Below are 25,858 nucleotides of genomic sequence, written 5' to 3' on the forward strand. Positions count from 1 at the left end.
TTTCCATCATGGTCTCGGTTCAAGATTTGGCTCAACGCTTGCAGGGACTCTCTCTGGAGGTGGCCGAGCTCCAACAACACGTGAGTAGCTGTTCTGGAGCGCATTTTGTGGAACCAAAGGTACGTCTGCCTGATCTATTTTTTGGCGAACAACAAGATTTTTTTTCTTTTAAAAATGCTTGTTTATTGTATTTTCGTTTGAGACCCGGATCCTCTGGTGATGAATCACAGCGCATAGGGTTTATAATGTCACTTTTGCGCAAAGATCCTCAGGGATGGGCCTTCTCTCTCCAACCTAGTGATCCGTGCTTTAGATCAGTGGATAGTTTTTTTTCTGCTTTGGGTTTGTTGTATGATGATCCTGATCGTGTCTCATCTGCTGAGTCTGAATTGAGACGTTTGAGGCAGGGATCAGGTAATGTGGAAAAATATTGTTCTCACTTCCGTCGGTGGTCTGCCCAGGTGGGGTGGAACGATTCAGCTTTGAAAAGCTTGTTTCTTGCAGGGCTAGGTGAAAGGGTTAAGGATTTACTGATTGCTTTTCCCACACCTGGAAACTTGCAGGAGGCAATGCAATTAGCTATACGGGTGGACAGGAGACTGCGTGCAAGGGTTAATGAGAGCAAATCCTCTGCTATGTCAGCTCCGAGTCCTGAGAGGGTCTGTGCTGACAATGGAGAGCCGATGGAGATTGGGGCGATGACACCCCGCTCTCAGGAAAAAGACCGCAGGCTTTCTGAAGGCTTGTGCTTCTATTGCGGAAATTCTGGTCATTTTATTAAGAACTGTGTGCTTCGTATGAAGAAAGAAAAAAAAATGGTCAGTTATGCCCGTATTGTCTGTTTAAATTCTAAGGGAGTATTCCTATCTGCCACTACTGCTGCTCAGGATGAATTAATTGAATTTCGGGTATTTGTGGATTGTGGTTCTACTCTGAATGTGATTGATGGGCGATTCTTGGAAAAACTTAGATTAGAACCTAAAACTTTGTCATCCCCTATTGCTGTGGTTTCTGTTGATGGCTCTCCCTTGAAGAGTGTTACTCATAAGGTCTGTGAATTTCCCCTCACTATTAATGGTATTCACCAAGAAAATTTGGATTTGGTGGTATTGGATAATTTGCCTTCTCCAGTAATATTGGGGTTACCCTGGTTAAAATTGCACAATCCTGTACTGGATTGGTCTACCAATGAAATTAAGTCCTGGAGCCCTAAGTGTTATGACAAGTGTTGTAACGGACGTATTGCTGCTGTGGATAAAGGGGAATTGCCTGTACCTATTCAGGATTTTTGGAGAGTTTTTTCTGAGGAGGAGTCACAAATTTTGCCTCCCCATAGAGACTATGATTGTACCATTGAATTTGTCCCTGGAGCGACTCTTCCTAAAAGTCGTTTATTTAATCTTACTATTCCTGAGAGAAAGGCTTTGGAGGAATACATACAGACAAGCTTGGCCACCGGTCACATTAGGCCTTCCAAGTCTCCTGTGGCTGTTGGATTTTTTTTTGTAAAAAAAAAAGATGGCGGTTTACGTCCTTGTCTGGACTTTCGTGAGATTAATAAAATTACTGTACGCAATCCTTACCCACAGCCATTGATTCCTGATTTATTTAACCAGTTAGTGGGGGCCAAGTGGTTCTCTAAAATTGATCTCCGGGGGGCATACAATTTGTTGCGCATGAAGGAGGGTGATGAATGGAAGACTGCTTTTAACACTCCTGTGGGTCATTTTGAGAATCTGGTTATGCCTTTTGGTCTTACCAATGCTCCAGCATTTTTTCAGAATCTTATTAATGACATCCTTTGACCTTTAATCGGCAAAAATGTGGTTGTGTATTTGGATGACATTCTGATTTATTTGCCTGATCTGGAGTCTCATTGGCGGAGCGCACGTGAGGTATTACAGTTATTAATGGACAATTCGCTTTTTGCTAAGCTGGAGAAATGTGAGTTCGCTGTACAGAGAATTAGTTTTTTGGGCTACATTATCTCCAGTGAAGGTTTTGAGATGGACCCGGTTAAAGTTCAAGCTGTGCAGGAATGGCCTAGGCCTATTGGTTTGAAATCGATACAGAGGTTTTTGGGTTTCGCCAATTATTACAGAAAATTAATAAAAAATTTTTCTATTATTGTCAAACCGCTGATCGATCTCACCAGGAAAGGTGCTAATGCGGTTCAGTGGACTTCTGAGGCCATTGAAGCTTTTGTGTTTCTAAAGGAGAGGTTCACCTCTGCTCCCATCCTTATGCAGCCTGATGTGACTGAGCCGTTTTTGGTTGAGGTTGATGCTTCTTCGGTGGGGGTCGGTGCGGTGTTGTCTCAGGAAAACAAGGATGGAGTACATCCCTGTGCCTTTTTTTCAAAAAATTTTTCTGAGACTGAACTTAATTACGATATTGGTAAGCGAGAATTGCTGGCTATTAAACTCGCATTTGAACACTGGCGTCACCTCTTGGAAGGTGCTGAATTTCCCATTCAGGTTTTCACTGATCATAAAAATCTGATCTATCTTGATGCTGCCAAGCGCTTGAATGCCCGTCAGGCTAGGTGGGCACTTTTTTTCTCGCGGTTTAATTTTTCCGTTACTTACATCCCGTTTACCAAGAATGTTAAAGCGGATGCTTTGTCTCGCAGCTTTTCTCCCATGGTCGGTGCTGAGGAGGAAGAGGAGAGCATTTTACAAGAAGGTGTTGTGATTGCTGCTTTGGACTCCGTTTTGGAGGATGAGATTCTTAAAGCTCAGGAGAATGCCCCATCTAACACTCCCCATGGGAGGTTGTTTGTGCCTAGGACCTTTAGGAGAGATTTGTTTGTTGAGTGTCATGAGTCTCGGTTGGCAGGTCATCCAGGAATTTCTGAGACCAAGAGACTTGTGGGTCGCAGTTTTTGGTGGCCTGGATGGCAGAAGGAAGTCATTAAGTGGGTGCGCCAATGTACTGTGTGTGCTAGATCCAAGTCTTCGCATGCTCCTGCTGCGGGGTTGCTTTGCCCTCTGGAGGTTCCTAGTGCACCTTGGACACATCTGGCTATGGACTTTATTACTGACCTTCCCCCCTCTGAAGGTTTCACGGTCATCTGGGTGGTCGTGGACCGTTTTACCAAGATGTGTCACTTGGTTCCCTTCATCAAACTGCCTTGCGCTAAGACACTCGCTAAGGCCTTCGTCAAGGAAATTGTCAGACTACATGGTGTTCAACTGACATTGTTTCTGATAGGGGACCTCAGTTCGTGGCTCGTTTTTGGCGTGCCTTTTGTGACAGGTTGGGAGTTCATTTGTCGTTTTCATCTGGATATCATCCTGAGTCTAATGGCCAGACAGAAAGGAAGAACCAGGATGTTGAGCAGTTCTTGCGTTGTTTTGTGGCAGACAATCAAGAGGGGTGGTCTGAGTTTCTGTCACTTGCTGAATTTGCTCTTAACAACCATACATCCTCTTTTGCTGGGTGTTCGCCTTTTTTTTGTTGTTCTGGGAGACATCCGTCTTTTGGGTCATTCTCCAAATTGGTTTCGGCTGTGCCTGAGGAGGAGAGTTTTTCCGGTGATTTGGAGAGAGTTTGGACGGATGTGTGTGGTAATCTTCAGGAGGCTAACAAAAAATCTAAGAGGTACTTTGATAGGAAACGGCAAGAGGTTTTGTTTGCTGTTGGTGACCTGGTTTGGTTGTCCTCTAAGAATCTGCGATTGAGGATTCCTTCTAAAAAATTGGGTCCCAAGTTCGTAGGGCCCTTTAAGGTGCTTCAGATAGTTAACCAATCTGCTTTTAGGTTGGAGGTTCCTACGTCCTGGAAGATTAACCCGGTGTTTCATGTTTCTCTGTTGAAAAAAGCTGATGTGTCGGATGGTGACGCCTCTGCCACTGTTCCTCCGGTGGTGGAGGACGGGGAATATGAAATTTCCTGCATCCTAAATTCTAGACGGTATAGAGGGAGTTTGCAGTATCTCGTCGCTTGGAAGGGTTTCGGACCTGAGGATAACTCATGGGTGAGGGCGGATGATGTTTCTGCTTCCAGACTGGTCAGAGCGTTTCACAGGAGGTTTCCTGGTAAGCCTGGGCCTAGGGGATCCGGAGGATCCTCTTAGAAGAGGGGGTACTGTTAGAACTCTCCTGTTAGTTTTTTTTTAGTTTGCTGGTCACATGACCATTTTTGCCTATTTTATCCGGCTCCGCCCTCCTGGTCTTGCTGGACTTCATTGTATTTACTACTCTTGAGCTAGCTTGGTGCTCTGTTGCCGTTCTCTGTTAGTTTTGCTAGGTCTTCTGACCTCTATGCTTTTTGTTGTGTGTTTGTCTTTGACTGCTACTATTTCTGCTAGGAGGTGTCCAACTTATCCCAGTCCCTAGTTCTTGTAGGGATCCTTCCCTCACATCTATAGGTCTTCGTACAGACTAGCCGAGGACTTTAGCGGGTCTGATCGCAGGATCAGGTTCCCCGTTACATCGTAGGGATCTAGTTTAGTTCTATTGTAGGGACAGTTCTCCTGTCTTTCCTTAGTCCCTGTAGCAGATCATAACAGCCGCCACTCACAGAGTGAATACGGCGGCGCCTGGTGACCAAAGCAGAAGTCGCAGGAGCAGGATCTGATGGGGATGTGACATACACGTTCCAGAGCTAAATAAACAAAAGATGTAAAAAAACAAACAAAAAAAACCCCTTATACTCACTTCACCAATCACCTGACCAGCGCCTCCACTGCTCACTACCCGCTGCTCTCCATCTGGTCTTCTTCCCGGTGTTGCATTATCTGCGACGTCATGACCCGTAGTGATCTCTGAAACTTGTTTGCGGACAAAAGCCCATGAGCAATGAGGTGAGTAAAATTTTTTTCTTTTTTAAACTTTTGCCTGCTGTGTGGAATTCACTTCCACTCAATAAAAATTGCCCTTCTGTACTTGGCAACGCTAGAGGAAGGCAAAACAAGCAATCTGAATACTTTTGAGTACACTATAAGTTTATTCCATAGGCAAAATTGTAGTATGGTCATATTCATTCATATAGGCAGCACTGTTACCATCGGTTCATGAAGTATTAACATAAAAAGTATTAACTTAAAAACTTAAATTCTGCGCATCTGGAGACAGAGGTGGAAGGTCACAAACCAACCCATCATTATTAGTTTTGAGCGAGCATGCTCGACACTGCTCAGTACTTGCCCGAGCATCTCACTACTCGGGATGTTTGGCGAGCAGCGAGCATTTTCGGGTTACTCGGACGGGAGCTCGGGTCTCCGCCCTGCATGTTTAGCGCTCTTTACAGAGCCAATGAACAATGAACATGCAGGGATTGCCAGACAGTCACTGTAATGCCGCAGTCATGTTGGTTGTGGGCATTACAGTCATTGGCTGGCCGCACAGCGTCACCTCGAGTATTTAAAACCGGGCGCCGCCATCTTGGACACAGTCGCTCCGGATCAGACAGTGTAGGGAGAGTGGTGTTGAGCTAGGGAGAGATTTATACTGCGAAATAGGTAGTGTAGAGTCTCTAAAGCCTGCAAAATCAAACAAACAGTCCTTCTTAGGACTAATATCCATCCCAGAAATCAGGCAGGCAGGCAGGCTGTATAGGAGACGCAGTGGTTATACCAACAAACAATGCATTACAGTCCTGTGTGCTACCGCTGCTCAAATTGCTAGACTTAGCCCTAGGTCTCAGGTGCCAGGAAAAATCCTTTTTTTTCATCTAAATCCTCTTTTTTTTTTTTTTCTCAGTCAGACTGTACAAATACCCGTCTTATTAACCTTTTGGTATTCCCCCCCCCAAAAAAAAAAAATTGAGTGTGTCTGTGAGTGTTCAGACACAAATATATCTGTTTAAAAGAGTCTGGTTTCGGCCAGATAACTAGAACTGTGGTTTTGCAGTTCCACGGTTCAAATCTCTGTATTATCCACTTTTTTGCCATTTTTCCATAAAGAAAAACAGTTTGAGTGTCTCGCTGACTGTTCAGACACAAATATATCTATTCAAAAAAGTCTGGTATATGCCAGTAAATTAGAACTGTGGTTTTCCTCTTCCACGGTTCAAATCTGGGTGTAATCCACCTTTTTGCATAAAAAAAAACAGTTTGAGCGTCTCGCTGACTGTTCAGACACAAATATATCTGTTTAAAAGATTCTGGTGTAGGCCAGAGAACTAGAACTGTGGTTTTCCTCTTCCACGGTTCAAATCTGGGTGTAATCCACCTTTTTGCCTTTTTTACATAAAAAAACCCATTTCAGTGTCTTGCTGACTGTTCAGACACAAATATATCTGTTTAAAAGATTCTGGTGTAGGCCAGAGAACTGGAACTGTGGTTATCTTCTTCCACGGTTCAAATCTGAGTGTAATCCACCTTTTTGCATAAAAAAAAACGTTTCAGTGTCTCGCTGACTGTTCAGACACAAATATATCTGTTTAAAAGATTCTGGTGTAGGGCAGATTACTAGAACTGTGGTTTTCCTCTTCCACGGTTCAAATCTGGGTGTAATCCACCTTTTTGCATAAAAAAAAACGTTTCAGTGTCTCGCTGACTGTTCAGACACAAATATATCTGTTTAAAAGATTCTGGTGTAGGCCAGAGAACTAGAACTCTCGTTTTCCTCTTCCACGGTTCAAATCTGGGTGTAATCCACCTTTTTGCATAAAAAAAACAGTTTGAGTGTCTCGCTGACTGTTCAGACACAAATATATCTGTTTAAAAGATTCTGGTGTAGGCCAGAGAACTAAAACTGTGGTTTTCCTCTTCCACTGTTCAAATCTGGGTGTAATCCACCTTTTTGCCTTTTTTACATAATAAAAAAAAACGTTTCAGTGTCTCGCTGACTGTTCAGACGCAAATATATCTGTTTAAAAGATTCTGGTATAGGCCAGAGAACTAGAACTGTGGTTTTCCTCTTCCACGGTTCTAATCTCCTTTTTATTACCCATTTGCCATTGATAGTGTGAGTGTAAGCTATTTTACTTAATTTACAATGGGCAAGGTGCATGTCAAGGGACGTGGAACTGGACGTTCTGGTGATGGTGCGTGCAGAGGATGGGGCCGTGGCCAAGGTGAAAATGTGCCACAACCAACCGCCACATATTCTCGCTCCCAGTTCTTGACCGAATTACTAGGGAAGCACACAACACCACTATTGCGAACTGATCAGTGTGAACAGGTTATTAATTGGATAGCAGATAATACTTCCAGTTACCTGGGCACCACCACCTCTGGTCTGTCTTCCACATGGTCAAGTGTTAGTAGCCGTGAGTCTTGACCACATACTCCTCCTCACCCTGATGCTCCTTCCTCCCACCATGCCGAGTGTCGTCAGACAGCAACTGATCCCACAGTTGGACACTCTGAAGAGCTGTTCACTGGTCCATTTCCATATTTGTGCCCCTCGCCTGCTCCGCTTGAAGTGGTGGAAGAGGAGATCCCATGTAGCGATGGCCAAATATTTGAACAGCCACGGCCACAGGAAGTCGACGCTGGCAATTTGTCACAAGAGGTGGACGATGACGAGACACAATTGCCACAAAGTGAGGAGGAGGACCGTGGTGCGGAAGTGGAAGAGGAGGAGGTGGTGGATGATCTAGTAACTGACCCAACGTGGCAGGAGGACACGCAGAGCGAGGCCAGCAACACACAGGGGGAGGGAGGCAGAGTACCCCAACAGGCAGGAAGAAGCAGTGTGGTGGCCACAGACAGAAGGCGGGCAACCGTTCCCCGTAACACCAACACGAGAGATGTTGCCAGTACAACCGGTAGGTCTTTCAGAGTCTGGAATTTTTTTAAAGACTCTACTGATAACCCCAAAAAGGCCATTTGTACCACCTGCCAGGCCAGCATCAGCAGGGGTGACAAAACTACCAGCCTGACCACCTCCAGCATGATCAGGCACATGTAAGCAAAGCACCCGACTTTGTGGGGCAAACCCCAGGGTCCACGACCAGTGTCAGCGGGTGTCACCACTGCTTCTTCTGCTGTTGTGCGTGTCCTAAATTCGCACATTTCATAACTGCTTGCGTTGGAAATGTTGCCTTTTAGGCTGGTGGAGACGGAATCCTTCCGCAACCTTATGGCGGTGGCCGTCCCTTGGTACTCGGTCCCCAGCCAACACTATTTTGCTCGGTGTGCCATCCCTGCACTACACAAGCACGTGTCCCAAAACATCTGCCGTGCCCTCAACAACGCAGTTACTGGGAGAGACCACCTGACAATGGACACGTGGATAAGTGCTTGTGGCCAGGGACGATACATTTCCCTGACGGCACACTGGGTAAACATAGTGGAAGCCGGTACCCAGTCGGACCTTGGGACGGAACACATCCTCCCCACACCGAGGATTGCGGGCCCTATGTCAGTCAGAGTTGCCCCCACAGTGTACAGCTCCTGCGCATCATCCTCCTCATGTTCAGCCTCCATCTTAGATATCACCACATCAGTTACAAGCTGGAAGAACTGCAGTACTGCCTCAGCCACGTGGCAACCGGCTGTGCTGAAACTCATAAGCTTAGGTGATAAACCTCACACTGCTTGTGAGTTGTGGACAGCTGTGAAAGAGCAGGCAGATCTCTGGCTGAGACTGCTGAGCCTACATCCAGGCATGGTCGTGTGTGACAATGGCTGTAACCAGGTGGCGGCTCTGAGGCGAGGTGAGATCACACATGTACCATGCCTGGCTCATGTGCTTAACCTCGTGGTTCAGCGGTTTCATAAATCGTACCCCGAGTTGCCAGATCTGATCGTCAAAGTATGCCGCCTGTCAGCTCATTTTCGGAAGTTGGCTACAGCTTCCGCTGCCCTTGCTGTGTTGCAGCAGCGTTTGCAGCTTCCGGCACACCGACTGGTGTGTGATGTCCCCACACGTTGGAACTCTACCCTCCACATGTTGCAAAGGATTTGTGAGCAGAAGAGAGCAGTTGTGGAGTACCAGCTGCAACAAGGGCGTCGATATTCAGGTCAGACTCCACACATAAGCCCTCAGGAGTGAACCTGGATGTCTGACATATGTACCATCCTGACAAACTTTGAGGAGTCCACCAAGATGGTGAGTGGCGATGACGCCATCATTAGTGTCAGCATCCCACTTGTCTGTCTTTTGCAACGCTCTCTGCAGAGAATTAAAGAGGAGGCATTGCAGCCAGAGTATGATGAGATGGATCAAGAAGCCGTAGCGGGCGATTACACACAGCCCAGCCTCATCTCATCCCAAAGTGCATTGGGGGACAATGAGGGAGAGGAGGAGAAGGAGGAGGAGGAGGAAGAACAGGAGCTGGTATCATGCGCTGTAGACGGTAGGACCTGTACAACTGTCATACCGTCGCTTCAGCGTGGGTGGCCTGAGGACAGGGGGGAGGAGGAGGAGGAGGAGGAGGAGAGCATGGTCAGTCGTCATCTTGGTGAGGACACGGAAGTCTTGCCCGTTACCAGTCTGGCACGCATGGCTGACTTTATGTTACGCTGCCTTAACCGTGACCCTCGCGTTGTCAAAATGTTGGGTGACAGTCATTACTGGTTGGTGACACTTTTAGACCCCCGCTACAAGGAGAACTTTCACTCTCTTATTCTTTAGGTGGAGAGGTCTACAAAAATGGGGCAGTACCAAAAGGCCCTTGCTGCAGAACTGTTAAAAAAATTCCCATCTCAACACGCTAGCGTCAGAGGTCACAGTTCGTTGCCCAACCAAGGCTTACAGGCGAGAGAGACGCAACTCTAATCCAGCAGAGGCAGGGGAGCACTGTCAACGTTCTGGGACAGTTTTCTGAGACCCGCCCAGCTTACAGGCCCTGAGGCGCGGGGTACTCTCGCAAGGAGTAGAAAGTTTCAAAAGATGGTGAGGGAGTACCTTGCCGACCGTACCAGCGTCCTCCGTGATTCCTCTGTGCCTTTTAATTATTGGGTATCCAAGCTGGACACTTGGAATGAACTCGCTCTGTACGCCTTGGAGGTCCTGGCCTGCCCTGCCGCTAGCATGTTATCAGAGCGTGTTTTTAGTGCCGCTGGGGGAATTATAACTGATAAGCGCACTCGACTGTCAACTGACAATGCTGACAAGCTGACCCTTATCAAAATGAACAAGGGCTGGATTGGGCCAGACTTCTCATCACCACCAAATGACAGCAGAGTAACATAAAGTCAAATCCACTGTGTTATTTCGGGAGGTGTATTCACATGCACCGCTTCACACCCACACATGGGTATACGCTTCCTCGTTTCGGCTGTTTAATCTTCTTCTCCTTATCCTCAGCCTCCACCACCACTAAACCACCAGGGTGACCGTGGTCCGTGTTGCCAGCATTGCAAGTTCCTCCGTCCTAATTTTTGGCAGCTTTTGCTTGGAAGGCATAAGCAAAGACTATGGGAGACCGACTCCCAAATAATGGGAATAATGTTTTTAATATGCTGTACTGCATGGCTCTTGTAAGGGGCATTGCAAGTAGAGATGAGCGCTGTTCTACTGTTCGCCAATCTCAAATTCGAGCTGTTTTGGGCGGTGTTCGACCTGTTCGGAGAACACGAACAATTTGAGAAAAATTCGGCTGTTCGAGGTTATGTTCGATAACTGTTCGTGCACCAAAATCATAACTGGATTTTTTCTCAGTAATGATGAAAATTAATGTTAATACGCAGTTTGAGTGTACAGCGGGGTGGGGGGAGGGGCAGGGGATGGATCTCTGCAGGAACAATGAAGATCTCCATTTTTTTTTTCTCTTTCCCGCATTTACAGTGGGGAGGTGCAATCTGTCAGCCTATCAGCAGCGCACACACGGAGCGAAGTGCTTTTTTTCACACAAGCAAGGGCATGTGTCATTGGCAGTGTATGTCACATGTCCTTGCCCTATAAGACCAAGCCATTTTCCCCGTCGCCACCATTTTCTCACTGCTGCAGCTGCGTGTTAGACGGCACCGCTGTTGCTGTGTGCGCTATACCTTGTTAATTTCAAGCCAATTTTCGCACAAATCTACAGATAGCTTGGGAGTAGGGAATAGTTGTGATTGCAGTCCTTTTAAGGACTAGGTTACAGCATTTCCTATGACTTTTATCAGGCAGGTCTGTGCTCTTAAATAGATAGGTTGTGGGAGTAAAGACTAATTGTAATTGGAGTCCTTTTCAGGACTAGGTTACATCAGTTCCTATCAGTTTTTGCCAGGCAGGTCTGTGCCAGTGCTGTGCAAGTTTTTTTCACAGCATTTGGCTGAATCTAGCAAAGCTAATCCTTTTTTGGCCTATTGCAGAGTGTGTTAGTCAGTGGAGTAGCCTATCTGTGTTGCAAGATATACCACCTGTGTATAGAATACCAATTTTTTTACTGCACCTAGTGAAGTAAAATCTTTTGGGCATAGCATCATTCTATTAGTCCATCTATACTGACCTCCATCAGGTTGCAAATTGAATATAATTTTTTTCTGCATCTAGCTCTGAAAAAATATTGGGCTTCTAGCTGTGTGTGGGACTTGTTGTATTAGTCCATCTATACTGACCTCCATCAGGTTGCAAACTGAATATATTTTTTTCTGCATCTACCTCTGAAAAAATATTGGGCTTCTAGCTGTGTGTGGGACTTGTTCTATTAATCCATCTATACAGACCTCCATCAGGTTGCAAACTGAATATATTTTTTTCTGCATCTACCTCTGAAAAAATATTGGGCTTCTAGCTGTGTGTGGGACTTGTTGTATTAGTCCATCTATACTGACCTCCATCAGGTTGCAAATTAAAAATAATTTTTATCTGCATCTACAGTACCTCTGAAAAAATATTTGGGCTTCTAGATGTGTGTGGGACTTGTTCTATTAGTCCATCTATACTGACCTCCATCAGGTTGCAAATTGAATATAATTTTTATCTGCATCTAGCTCTGAAAAAATATTTGGCCTTCTAGCAGTGTGTGGGACTTTCTCTATTAGTCCATCTATACTGACCTCCATCAGGTTGCAAATTAAAAATAATTTTTATCTGCATCTACCTCTGAAAAAATATTTGGGCTTCTAGCTGTGTGTGGGACTTGTTCTATTAATCCATCTATACAGACCTCCATCAGGTTGCAAACTGAATATATTTTTTTCTGCATCTACCTCTGAAAAAATATTGGGCTTCTAGCTGTGTGTGGGACTTGTTGTATTAGTCCATCTATACTGACCTCCATCAGGTTGCAAACTGAATATATTTTTTTCTGCATCTACCTCTGAAAAAATATTGGGCTTCTAGCTGTGTGTGGGACTTGTTCTATTAATCCATCTATACAGACCTCCATCAGGTTGCAAACTGAATATATTTTTTTCTGCATCTACCTCTGAAAAAATATGTGGCCTTCTAGCAGTGTGTGGGACTTTCTCTATTAGTCCATCTATACTGACCTCCATCAGGTTGCAAATTCAAAATAATTTTTTGTCTGCATCTAGCTCTGAAAAAATATTGGGCTTCTAGCTGTGTGTGGGACTTGTTGTATTAGTCCATCTATACTGACCTCCATCAGGTTGCAAACTGAATATATTTTTCTGCATCTACCTCTGAAAAAATATTGGGCTTCTAGCTGTGTGTGGGACTTGTTCTATTAATCCATCTATACAGACCTCCATCAGGTTGCAAACTGAATATATTTTTTTCTGCATCTACCTCTGAAAAAATATTGGGCTTCTAGCTGTGTGTGGGACTTGTTCTATTAATCCATCTATACAGACCTCCATCAGGTTGCAAACTGAATATATTTTTTTCTGCATCTACCTCTGAAAAAATATTGGGCTTCTAGCTGTGTGTGGGACTTGTTCTATTAATCCATCTATACAGACCTCCATCAGGTTGCAAACTGAATATATTTTTTTCTGCATCTACCTCTGAAAAAATATTGGGCTTCTAGCTGTGTGTGGGACTTGTTCTATTAATCCATCTATACAGACCTCCATCAGGTTGCAAACTGAATATATTTTTTTCTGCATCTACCTCTGAAAAAATATTGGGCTTCTAGCTGTGTGTGGGACTTGTTGTATTAGTCCATCTATACTGACCTCCATCAGGTTACAAACTGAATATATTTTTTTCTGCATCTACCTCTGAAAAAATATTGGGCCTTCTAGCAGTGTGTGGGACTTTCTCTATTAGTCCATCTATACTGACCTCCATCAGGTTGCAAATTCAAAATATTTTTTTGTCTGCATCTAGCTCTGAAAAAATATTGGGCTTCTAGCTGTGTGTGGGACTTGTTGTATTAGTCCATCTATACTGACCTCCATCAGGTTGCAAATTAAAAATAATTTTTATCTGCATCTACAGTACCTCTGAAAAAATATTTGGGCTTCTAGCTGTGTGTGGGACTTGTTCTATTAGTCCATCTATACTGACCTCCATCAGGTTGCAAATTGAATATAATTTTTATCTGCATCTAGCTCTGAAAAAATATTTGGCCTTCTAGCAGTGTGTGGGACTTTCTCTATTAGTCCATCTATGCTGACCTCCATCAGGTTGCAAATTGAATATAATTTTTATCTGCATCTAGCTCTGAAAAAATATTTGGCCTTCTAGCAGTGTGTGGGACTTTCTCTATTAGTCCATCTATACTGACCTCCATCAGGTTGCAAATTAAAAATAATTTTTATCTGCATCTACCTCTGAAAAAATATTTGGGCTTCTAGCAGTGTGTGGGACTCATTGTATTAGGCCATCTATACCAAGCTCCACCAGCTTTGAAATTAATAATAATTTTTAGCTGCATCTAGCCCTGAAAATAATTTTTCCCAATAGTGGTAGCAATAGAAATATGGGGCGCGCGCCTGGCTAACAAAAATATACGCTTCATAACACAAAACACCAGCCTAGCGCACTGCATTAATAAGATGGCATCATCGTCTCTCCCAGTGCTAGGCCTACTACGCAGGCTAGTATTCCTGTGCCTAAAACACAATGTATGGGTCAGCGCTAGCCACTATGCTGAGGGGTATAAAGCTGCTGCTAACGCTTTATAACAATTCAATTGGCAGATTTTCACAGAGCTCTTCCACAACGCCCACCCATCGGGCAACAGTTGCCCACCCTCCCTATGGGATCTAGTGGCGAATAGTTGATGCCATTAATCAGAGCGTCAGTTGCCCTGTCAACGTGGCAAGCATACGGTAAGGCATGGGAAGAGTGGACACGACTAGTAGCAGGCAGACGGGTTGACCAATGTGAACAAGCCAGATCACAAGTCACCATAGAATTTCTCCACCAGCTAATGATGAGGGGCATATCAGGGGCGTCAGCGCAGCGGTGTCTGACCGGAGTAGCATTTCACTTCCAACTACTGAATTGGGGAGATGTGACAAAGATTCATCATCAGACAATCCATAAAAGGGTGGAAAAGGGGTCAGCCAAGTCAAGAATGTAGACGTCCCGTCCCGTGTCACTAAAACTGATTTCTCACATCTTATCCCTAACACCATTAACATGACACTCACAATTTGAAGCAACACTAATGTCTACTGCATCTGTGATCGCCTTCTTCGGGGCGCTATGTATAAGCGAATTAGTCCCTCAATCCAAAATTACCACCAGTGGACGCTTATTACACCAGGAAGTAGTCATAGCCAATAATGCAATACGTGTACGCATACACCAATCGAAAACGGTTCCAGCGGGCAGGGGTACTTGGGTACTTCTACAACCCACAAACGGTACACTGAGTCGGGTAACAATAGTAAAAACATATCTAACCATCAGATCACAAAGTAATTTCTTCGTATCACACATTGATGGAACGCCATTATCAAGATACCTGTTCCAAGCTATATTTAATAAATGCATAACATCGGCAGGGAACCACCCCATATATTACGGGACACACTCATTCCGCATAGGTGCGGCCACGGAAGCAGCAAGAGCAGGACTGTCAGAAACGGAAGTTTAGAGGATAGGGAGATGGCGATCTACGTGTTTGGCGAGATACATAAGACCGGACTTGTTATCCTAACGTGGTTTGTTTCTTTTGCAGGTGACGCTAAGCCAACAGTGTGAGTGATAGGCCACTCGTATATATATTGGGCACAAAAAAGGGTGAAAGTCCGCCCAGGCGGGAGGAAATTAGAGTTTCATAACACATATTTCAACTGGAGAGGTATTAGAGGCCTGCTATGGCCACAGGTACTAATGGAGGTAATCAAGGTAGGGAGAGAGGCAAGAGGTCCGGTCATCTTAGTTATACAGGCCGGGGGAAACAACCTAGGTCATCACAAGAGCGCAAAACTAATGGCAATAATGAAACTAGACACTGAGCGCTTCAGAGAATTTTTCACAAAATTAGCTATAGTATGGTCAGAGATTGTGCCGATAGTGGTATGGCAAGGTGCGCGAGACATCACGGCCATCGAATGGACAAGGCGGGTAATAAATATTCGGATGGCAAAATTTAGAAGAGACAGAGGCGGTGTAGTGATACGACACCGACAACTGGAAGGAGATAAAGCAGCCTCATACGGCCCGACGGTGTTCACTTAATAGATATTGGACTGGACATATTCCTGTCAGGACTCCAGGACGGAGTGGAACAAGCGTTAAGAGTGATGGGTGGGGGTCAGAGTCCTGCATACGAGTACGCTGGATCCTCCGTGGCCTGGAAATAGAAAGGACATGTTGGAGAGTTACACTTGTTGGCCAACTTGCCGGAGTGGGGACCCAGGGCATGCTGCAACAAGCTGAATTATTTTAGAAATAAAATGCCTTTCTAATGGAATGAGTATAAAGAGTTAATAAAGCTGTGACCGATCCTCACCCATCCAGTTGTAAGAGTTACATTATTGGGTTGTCCATGAAAGGGGGGCGGTAGGGGGGCTGAGCATTTGGGTTTGGTTGGGGGTCCCCACAGTCTGCCTAGGCTAGATTAATTTAAAAATTCTTATTAGATACACAGGCGGTGCAGCTTGCTTCGCAGCTGGGCTACTACGCCCAAAGTATTGCCTAGGCTAGATGCAGTTAAAAATTCTACGCTGACTAGCAGACACTGAAGATTTGGAGCAGACCTCTGAGTAAACAGCTCTTCAGACTCAACCATCTGTGTTACCCCAAGCCATAGTGTATGTAGTTTCTTACAGTTAAAAGGGGGGGGTGCGACCCAACCCACCTGGAATTGACGATGCCAACGTCACGTAAGACACAGCAAGGGGACTCCCAAAATTGTGGCACAGACACCACTTAACCCTAGAACGCATACATGTGGCCTTGCAGGCCCGCCCAGTTAATTGTTTTCTATTTTCTGCAAGATTGCTTTAGTTAGAATTTTGAAACTCTAGGTATTCTTCATGTATATAGTTGTTTGTCATTTGAGTTTGAGTTATTCCATGTTATTTGCACACGGGCCTAAAGGGCCCCAGGTATGTGAAAGTGTAGATTTTTATGGTCATGCGTTCTAGGGTTAAGTGGCATCAATTGCCCCACTGTTGCTTAAAACGGTTGGTGAGGTGATTTTACCAAATCCCCAAGCTTTTAGTCTCCCAAGGATGACACAGGGGTAGAAATGTCCTTGCGAATCCATGATTTGATCATCTTTATGAACGTGAGTCTGTCTACATTCTCAGTGGACAGCCGCGTGCGCTTATCTGTCAGCACACCACCAGCAGCGCTGAACACACGTTCAGAGAGAACGCTGGCTGCATGGCATGACAAGATCTCCAAGGCGTGAGTGGCGAGCTCCGGCGATTTTTCAAGATTGGAATACCAAAATGAGCAAGGGTCCAGTGACACAGTCATGGCTTCGATGTTCACTTGGAGATTCTCCTGTACCATCCTCTCTAGGCATTGACTATGTGTCAGACTTCTTGTCTCCTGTGGCCTTGCAAAGGATGGTCTAAAAAAGTGGTGAAACGATTCCACAAAATTGCTGTTACCAGCAGATACTGTGTTACTGTTACTGTTTGAGTGATGAAGACTCGACAGTCCCACCGTTGGCAAGTTAGAACTGTGAGATTCACTACGTGCACCACTGGTGTTTTGTGGAAAAGCACATGTAAGATTCTGCAACAGATACTCCTGCATTCGTCAATACCTTTTTATGGCAGGAATTATTTCGGCAAATATACTTTTGTACCGGGGATCTAAGAGTGTGGCAACCCAGTAGTCGGGATTACTTCGAATTCTGACAATCCGGAGGACATGTTGCAGGTAGTGCAGCAAGAAGGCACTCATGTGTCTTGCGCATCCAGAAGGACCAAGTCCTTGTTGTGTTGGTAGCGAGGTAAGAATCATGCTTCCTTCCTCTGCCCTCTCCCTCCAACCTCGCACAACAGAAATGTGATCAAGGTCTCCCTCATCTGATGAGTCTTCCATGCCCATTGCCAGTTCGTCCTCCACTTCTTCCTCGGCTCCTGCACCTTCCTCAACAGTTTGGCTGCTACCATGCGCCCTGGTTAATCCCTCTCCCCCACCCTCCCATGCCTGCCGCCTTGGTGCTGCCAACCGTCTGGACCTTGGAGATGTTATCCCTTCCGCATACGACTCCTCCTCTACTTCCTCCACCTCCTCTTGTCCCACCACCTGACTCCGAATTCTGTTTAACATGTGCTCCAGCATGTAAATCACCGTAATAGTCATGCTGATAATGGCATCGTCAGCACTAAACATCTTCGTCGCCATTTCAAGACTGTGCAGAAGGGTGCATAGGTCCCTGATCTGAGACCACTCCTCCAGCGTGATTTGCCCCACCTCTGGATCTCGTTGGCCCAGGCTATACGTCAGAACTTATTGCACCAGGGCTTGTCGGTGCTGCCACAGTCGCTGCAACATGTGCAGAGTTGAATTCCACCGTGTCGGCACATCGCATTTCAGCCGGTGAACTGGCAGGCCCAACGACTTCTGTAGAGATGTAAGTCGTTGAACTGCGGGATGCGAACGGCGGAAGTGAGCACACAGCGACCGTGCACTCTGCAGAAGGCCATCTAGTCCGGGATAGTGGGCTAAAAATTGCTGGACAACCAGGTTCAACACGTGAGCCATACAAGGCACGTGTGTGACATTGCCCCGGCGAAGTGCCGCACCCAGGTTTGCAGCATTGTCGCACATGGCCTTCCCTGGTTGCAGGTCCAGTGGAGACAACCTTTCATGAAACTGGGTCTCCAGAGCTGACCAAAACTCCTCAGCTGTGTGACTCACATTTCCCAGACATTTCAAAGTAAACACTGATGCGTTGAGCCCTGCTGCCAGCATAGTAAGGAGGTGTGCAGGATTCCTTCTGCGCAGTTAGAAAGCAGGTGGCATTACCAGACAGGCTTTGGGTGCAGGTGGAGGACCGAGAGGAGGTTGAGGAGGCAGAAGCAGTGGAGGAAGTTCGAGATAAAGAGGATTAACACACAACTCGTGGGGACGGTAAGACTTGGACAGCAGCCCCTTGTCCTGCTGTCACCATAGTTACCCAGTGCCCAGTCAGCGACATGTAACGCCCCTGTCCATGCCTTCTCGTCCAAGTGTCTGTGGTGAAGTGCACCCTGTCACACACAGAGTTTCTCAAAGAAGCGGTGATGTTGTGTGCGACATGCTAGTGGAGCGCAGGCACACCTTTCTTTGAGAAGTAGTGCCGACTGGGCATCTGGTACTGGGGCACTGTGACGGACATAAGGTCTTGAAAATCCTCTGTGTCCTCAAGGTGGAAAGGCAACATTTCTGTAGCCAACAGCTTGCAGATGGTGAAATTCAACCTCTTAGCTTTCTCATGGCTAGGAGGAAATGGTCTTTTACTTTTCCACATCTGAGGGACCGAGGGCTGGCTGTTGTGCTTAGACGGTGTTGAGTAGGGTGTCCCCGGCAACTGCCGGTCTGTGAGGAAGATGCAGGTGGACATGTTAGGTTGCCTTGATCCAAAGGTGGTGCTCTCGATGTCGGAGAGCGCTCAACACTAGCAGGTGTTTCCACTTCCCAATGAACTGACGACCTGCCAATCACACTGGCTGTTGCGGGTAAAGAGGTGGCAGGTCTGCGTCTAAAAACATGTGTGACTGCTGTCCCCCCAGTCACAGAGGATGAAGAGGCTGCGGATGCACAAGATGGGGCAGACGGTGGTTGGCCCAGCCGGCTAGGTCGCATTGTAGCACAGTGAGCTTTCCACTGCAACTTATGCTTCATATCCATGTGACGGTACATGCATGAAGTACTCAAACTATGTATTTTTTGGCCTCTACTTAGCTTTTGCTGACAAATATTACAGATAACACGAGTTGGGTCATCCTTATCGATCTGAATAAATGCCCAGGCTATGCAAGGCTTAGAGCCCATGTGACCTGAAGAGCCACTACGACTTGTGGTCAGAGGCAGAGTTGTGGTTGAGGATGCAGTTGTTGACGTGCTTCCAGTACTCCGTCTCTGTTCAGGAAGGCGCAACCTAACCTCGTCGTCAATAGCATCTGTGATGCCCCGCTGCGCTTGGTATCACAGATCCTACAAGAGTGCATTGATGGAATCCTCCACAAGAGGCCCCCATAAACATTCACATATCTCCACCTTCCACCTCAGACCAGCAGAGGGAGCCCGTTAGGGATATAAATAGGGAAGGTGGAGCTAGGCAGTTCAGTTCCTCTGAAGAGTTCCTGCAGTAGAGAAGCCTAAGAGAGGTCAGTCTGCAGTGGAGCTCAGTCTAGTCTAGAGAACGCAGTTAATAGTTCAGCAGTGGAGCACGAGACTCCTGCTTGCTAGATTCAGGGAGCCCAGATAGAGCTTAAGGTGTGCTGGTGCCGTAAGGTCAGTGAAGCGCGGCAAGCTGCCGTTAGTGTGTATAGCCTAGTGAGGGCCCGAGTAGGCCGAAGGCGAGTGGCGAGTTAGTACATAAGGGGCAGAGGAGCGTAACCAGCTCACCCCGAAGCATTTACCGGACACAGGATCCGAGCTTACCGGTATCTCTATGACCCAGTAAGGCATAACCGGAATCCCTGGAGAACTACAAGTCCCAGGATCGCTAAGGTGCTGATATGTAACAGAGCCAGGAGACACTTAGGCCCCGCATACTGGGAGCATGAACTCCAAGAGAAGGCCCTACCACAAGGTCAGCCAGCGCAGGACAGAGACAAAGTTAGGCCTAGCTCCAGGCAGGTCAGAAACTTACTACGCAGAGGCAAGAAACAGGAGGCCCTACACCCGCTCATTGGGGAGGATCCTGATATGCACCCTTCACCCTACAGTGCTCCGGGATGTGCCTGAATTTCCACCAGTAAAAGGTACTGAAGTGACTACCGTGTCCGTTCTCGTTCTTGCTCTGACCCAGCTGGGTCTCGCCTGTCCTGCATTCCCCCTGCATACCCTGCCCTGAGACCTAGCTCCACCTGTGGGGAGCTATACCATCGAGCTGCCTTATCACCGGCCTCAGTGGACTGCTGCAGCGCTGGTGCTTGTCACCAGATACCACAGGTGGCGTCATGAACTCTTATAAAATTAACAATTATCCACCCTTTTAAAGAGAGACCCCAGGGTACGGGCCAGGGAGCCGACCACCGCGACATCCCCAAGGCCAGGCAAATGCCCGGGTACCGAGTCATCCCCATCCCCAGGGCTAGTCACATCCTCCTCCACCTCCTCTGCTGACCTCATCGACTGTCTGACTGTGGGTTGACAGTAAGTGGGATCTCCAACCTCGTCATCATCACCCTGTGTGTTATCACACCCGTCGCCCTCAGAGCCAACCTCTTCCTGCCCTGACCGAAAAGTCAAGTTGTCGCTCCAATCAGGTATCTGAGTCTCATCATCGTCTTCATCATTGTCTCCACCAACAGGAGTTACAGTTTGGGAACAAGGGTCTACATTATGCTCAGAACCTTCTTCATCTGGTCCTGGATCCAACTTATAAAGATTCTGGGCATCGGATCAGATCATTTCCTCATCTGGATTAACAGAAGCTCTGGAGCAGACCTCCGTTTCCCAGGCTATAGTATGAGTAAACAGCTGGGCAGACTCAGCCATCTGTGTTACCCCATACTCAGACGGGCAGCTGGAGACTTGGGAGCTGTGAGGAAGCAAGTGCGATTGGGGTGACACCTCTGAGGACTGGAGTATTTGTGATGTTGAAATTGAGGTGATGGAGAGCCCACTTGAAGGAGCACTTGATATCCGTTGAAGCACCTGCTGTTTTTGTGCCTCATCTAGAATTTGTAGCGATGGGCGTGTCCGTAAGAATGGGATCGTATCACATTGTCCACGAAAAGAAGTCGACATCTTAGCTTGGCTGGAAGATGGTCTTTCTTCTGCAGATGTTACTCCCCCCCCCACCGTGGGGGGCCTCGACCCACCGGCGGACAGGCACCAGTATTGGGAGAGGGGGGCTGGCCGTCAGGGTCCACCGCAGCTCTGGCACAAACCCGGCGACACAGAGGTGGCACAGGCAGGAACGGACTGGCCGTGTCGGCTTCTCACTTTTTGGATTTTAGAAGGGCATGACATGCCTATATCTGTGTCTCCCCCTCCTTTTACTCCTCCACCTCTTTTCTTTTCGCATGACTATATGTACTTGTCACTTTTCCATGTGTTAGTTGTGTCTTCTGAGCAGATTGTCAGCTTTTGGACACCTTTGAAGGTGTTTTCTATGTGTTTCTATGTGTTTTTGTTTGCCTGCCATTGGTTTTAACGGTGTTCGAAGGTGTTCGATGAACAGTTCGACGAACAGTTCGGCGAACACACGGGTGTTCGACGAACCGAACCGAACTCGAACACTATGGGGGTGGCTCAACACTAATTGCAAGTTCCTCCATCCTAATTTTTGGCAGCTTTTGTTTGGAAGGCATATGCAAAGACTATGGGAGACCCACTCCCCAATAATGGGAATAATGTTTTTAATATGCTGTACTGCATGGCTCTTGTAAGGGGCATTGCAAGTTCCTCCATCCTAATTTTTGGCAGCTTTTGCTTGGAAGGCATAGGCAAAGACTATGGGAGACCCACTCCCCAATAATGGGAATAATGTTTTTAATATGCTGTACTGCATGGCTCTTGTAAGGGGCATTGCAAGTTCCTCCATCCTAATTTTTGGCAGCTTTTTCTTGGAAGGCATAGGCAAAGACTATGGGAGAGCCACTCCCCAATAATGGGAATAATGTTTTTAATATGTTGTACTGCATGGCTCTTGTAAGGGGCATTGCAAGTTCCTCCGTCCTAATTTTTGGCAGCTTTTGCTTGGAAGGCATAGGCAAAGACTATGGGAGATCCACTCCCCAATAATAGGAATAATGTTTCTAATATGCTGTACTGCATGGATCTTGTAAGGGACATTGCAAGTTCCTCCGTCCTAATTTTTGGCAGCTTTTGCTTGGAAGGCATAGGCAAAGACAATGGGAGACCCACTCCCCAATAATGGGAATGTTTTTAATATGCTGTACTGCATGGCTCTTGTAAGGGGCATTGCAAGTTCCTCCGTCCTAATTTTTGACAGCTTTTGCTTGGAAGGCATAGGCAAAGACTATGGGAGAGCCACTCCCCAATAATGGGAATAATGTTTTTAATATGCTGTACTGCATGGCTCTTGTAAGGGGCATTGCAAGTTCCTCCGTCCTAATTTTTGGCAGCTTTTGCTTGGAAGGCATAGGCAAAGACTATGGGAGACCCACTCCCCAATAATAGGAATAATGTTTCTAATATGCTGTACTGCATGGATCTTGTAAGGGACATTGCAAGTTCCTCCGTCCTAATTTTTGGCAGCTTTTGCTTGGAAGGCATAGGCAAAGACAATGGGAGACCCACTCCCCAATAATGGGAATAATGTTTTTAATATGCTGTACTGCATGGCTCTTGTAAGGGGCATTGCAAGTTCCTCCGTCCTAATTTTTGACAGCTTTTGCTTGGAAGGCATAGGCAAAGACTATGGGAGACCCACTCCCCAATAATGGGAATAATGTTTTTAATATGCTGTACTGCATGACTCTTGTAAGGGGCATTAAAATCGTCTTGTTAAGCTACTGTGACCTCCACGTCTCTTCCAAGGGTCATTGATATTGTCTTTTTATTCCACTGGGACCTCCACGTCTCTTCAAAGGGGCATTAAAACTGTCTTGTTAAGTTACTGTGACCTCCATGCCTCTTCCAAGGGGCATTAAAATCATCTTATTAAGCTACTGTGACCTCCACGTCTCTTCCAAGGGTCATTGATATTGTCTTTTTATTCCACTGGGACCTCCACCACTCTTCCAAGGGGCATTGATATTGTCTTTTTATTCCACTGCGACCTCCACCACTCTTCCAAGGGGCATTGATATTGTCTTTTTATTCCACTGGGACCTCCACCACTCTTCCAAGGGGCATTGATATTGTCTTTTTATTCCACTGGGACCTCCTCGTCTCTTCCAAGGGGCATTAAAACCATCTTGTTAAGCTGCTGTGACTTCCACGTCTCTTCCAAGGGGCATTAAAATTGTCTTGTTAAGCTACTGTGACTTCCACGTCTCTTCCAAGGGTCATTGATATTGTCTTTTTATTCCACTGGGACCTCCACCACTCTTCCAAGGGGCATTGATATTGTCTTTTTATTCCACTGGGACCTCCACCACTCTTCCAAGGGGCATTGATATTGTCTTTTTATTCCAATTCCACTGGGACCTCCATGTCTCTTTCAAGGGGCATTAAAAAAGTCTTGTTAAGCTACTGTCACCTCCACGTCTCTTCCATGGGGCATTAAAACCGTCTTGTTAAACCACTCTGAACTCCACATCTCTTCCAAGGGGCATTAAAACCGTCTTGTTAAGCTACTGTGACCTCCACGTCTCTTCCAAGGGGCATTAAAACAGTCTTGTTAAACCACTCTGAATTCCACAGCTCTTCCAAGGGGCATTGAAATGTTGTTTTTAATTACCTCTAACCTCCACAACTCTTCCAACGGGCATTGCATTTCCTCCTAATTTTAGTCAGCTTTTGCTTTTCAATGCATAGGCGAACACTAAGGGAGACCCACTCCCCAATAATGGGTAGAAGGTTTTTAGTACGCTGTAATCCACGTCTGTTTCAAGGGGCATTGCAGTTCCTCATAATTTTTGGAAAGCCTTCCATTCACTGCTTAGGCCAACAGTGTACAGGAGACCCAGTTGCTATAAATGGAAAAAACAGTTTAGTTAAGGCCCTCTGACCTCCATGTCACTTCCAAGGGGCATTGGATTGCCTCGAAATTTTTGGTAGGCATTACACTCACTGTATGCCCTATAACTGTGTAGCTGAACTGCTCCTTTTGGTACAGAAACATATCCTACAAGACATGTGTGGTTGACTGGCCTGATATTGATGTGAATGGTCCCTGTTCCTCCTGCTCTTTCACCTTTGCCACCACCTCATCCATCATTCATCACCTGAAGCTTTGTTTTAACGTGAGTCATAGAACTGGGATAGTAGCAGGAAAACATCCAGCAATCCTTGGAGGAGGTAAGATATGCGCCAAAACGCTGACCACCTCAGGCCTAGCCGCTACTACATACATGCGCTTGCATTCCAAGGGACAGAAAGCTAAGGAGATGGATGGCCTCATGATCATGAATAATTTACTCGTTGTGTAGGAGGCCAACCACTGCTGCTGTCTACCTTCTGAACTTTGTGTTGAAGCCTGATTGACCCAGGACCCGCAATCCTCTACGTCTGGAGGACGTGTTGCATCCCAGTGTCCAACTGTGTCCCGGCTTCCACAATATTAACCCAGTGTGAAGGCGTCAGTGAGATGGACCATCCCTGGCCACATTCACTTGTCCACGTGTTTGTGGTTAGGCTGTCCTTCCCACTAAATGCACTGGGGAGGGCACAGGTAATGTTTTGGTATGCGCGCTTGTGTATAATGCGCACCGGGACAAATAGGGGCGGCTGGGGACCGAGTATGGACACCCAGCCTCCCCCTGGCGGCTGGGGACCAAACGTGGACACCCGGCCGCCAGGCGGCAGGTGACTGAGTATTTATACCAGGCCGCCGACGCAGCTATAACGTGGTGGCCAGATTCCGCCTCCACATGCCTAAAAGGCCCAATTTCAAGTGCAAGCAAGCAAGCAGTATGGTATTGCAGCCTGGGGGTGGGTGGGTGGCAGGCTGCATACTTGCGCTTGCATTGCAAGGAATGGGGAGGTACAATTGAACACTGCCCTGGGACAAGGACTTGCACGGGGATAGTTGCAAGTCTGCATCTTCTGATGCGGCAAGGATCACTTCTGATGGGCACACTTTTAGGCAGTGACCTGGGTGTCAGAGATGCTTCCAGGGTTCTTCCCCATGCTGTTCCCATGTCTTTTCAGCACTGTATGCATGTGTCACACAGCACATGGCCAGATAAGGTTGTAAAATGTTAAAATGACATTTCCCGGTGAATGCATTTGTCACGGTCGAAAGCAATACAAAAGTGCAAAAACGCATAAAAAATGCTACTTGTGAACATAGCCCAAGGTGTGGAGGAGTATTTTTGTTTTTGGTTATTTATTTTACCTTATACACAAGTCTTTACCCTGGAAAGGATGTTCCTTAACATATTTCACAGGAAAGCAGTTTCAGTTTAGTTTTTGAACGTTTTATTGTGAGCCCGTAAATGTGGCTTAATAACTCTGACCACGTTGTTGAAAGCAGTGACCTGGGGGTCAGAAATGCTTCCTGGGGCAGTCCCCATGCTGTCCCCATGTCATTTGAGCACTGTCACTATCATTTTGGGCACTTTTTAGGCTTTCTACAGACTGCCGGGGGTGCCGCCGCAAAAATACTCGGGTCTCCCATTGACCAACATTGGGCTCGTTGCTCGGGTCGAGCACCCGAGTATCACGGTGAGCTCGGCCCGAGCTTCGAGCACCCGAGCATTTTAGTGCTCGCTCAACACTAATCATTATTTTTTGAGTCGTCAGGGTAATTTTTGGAAAATTTCAACTTTTGATTTTGCACTGGAAATACCATTGCGGAAAAATTGTGCAAGGGCCGGTTATGTATCTGGTTAGTGAACCTATGTGTAACCAAAAGAAAA

Source organism: Phyllobates terribilis, unplaced genomic scaffold (genome assembly GCF_046119375.1).
Source record: "Phyllobates terribilis strain yellow unplaced genomic scaffold, ASM4611937v1 Scaffold_5__5_contigs__length_657084704, whole genome shotgun sequence".
Lineage (NCBI taxonomy): Eukaryota > Metazoa > Chordata > Amphibia > Anura > Dendrobatidae > Phyllobates > Phyllobates terribilis.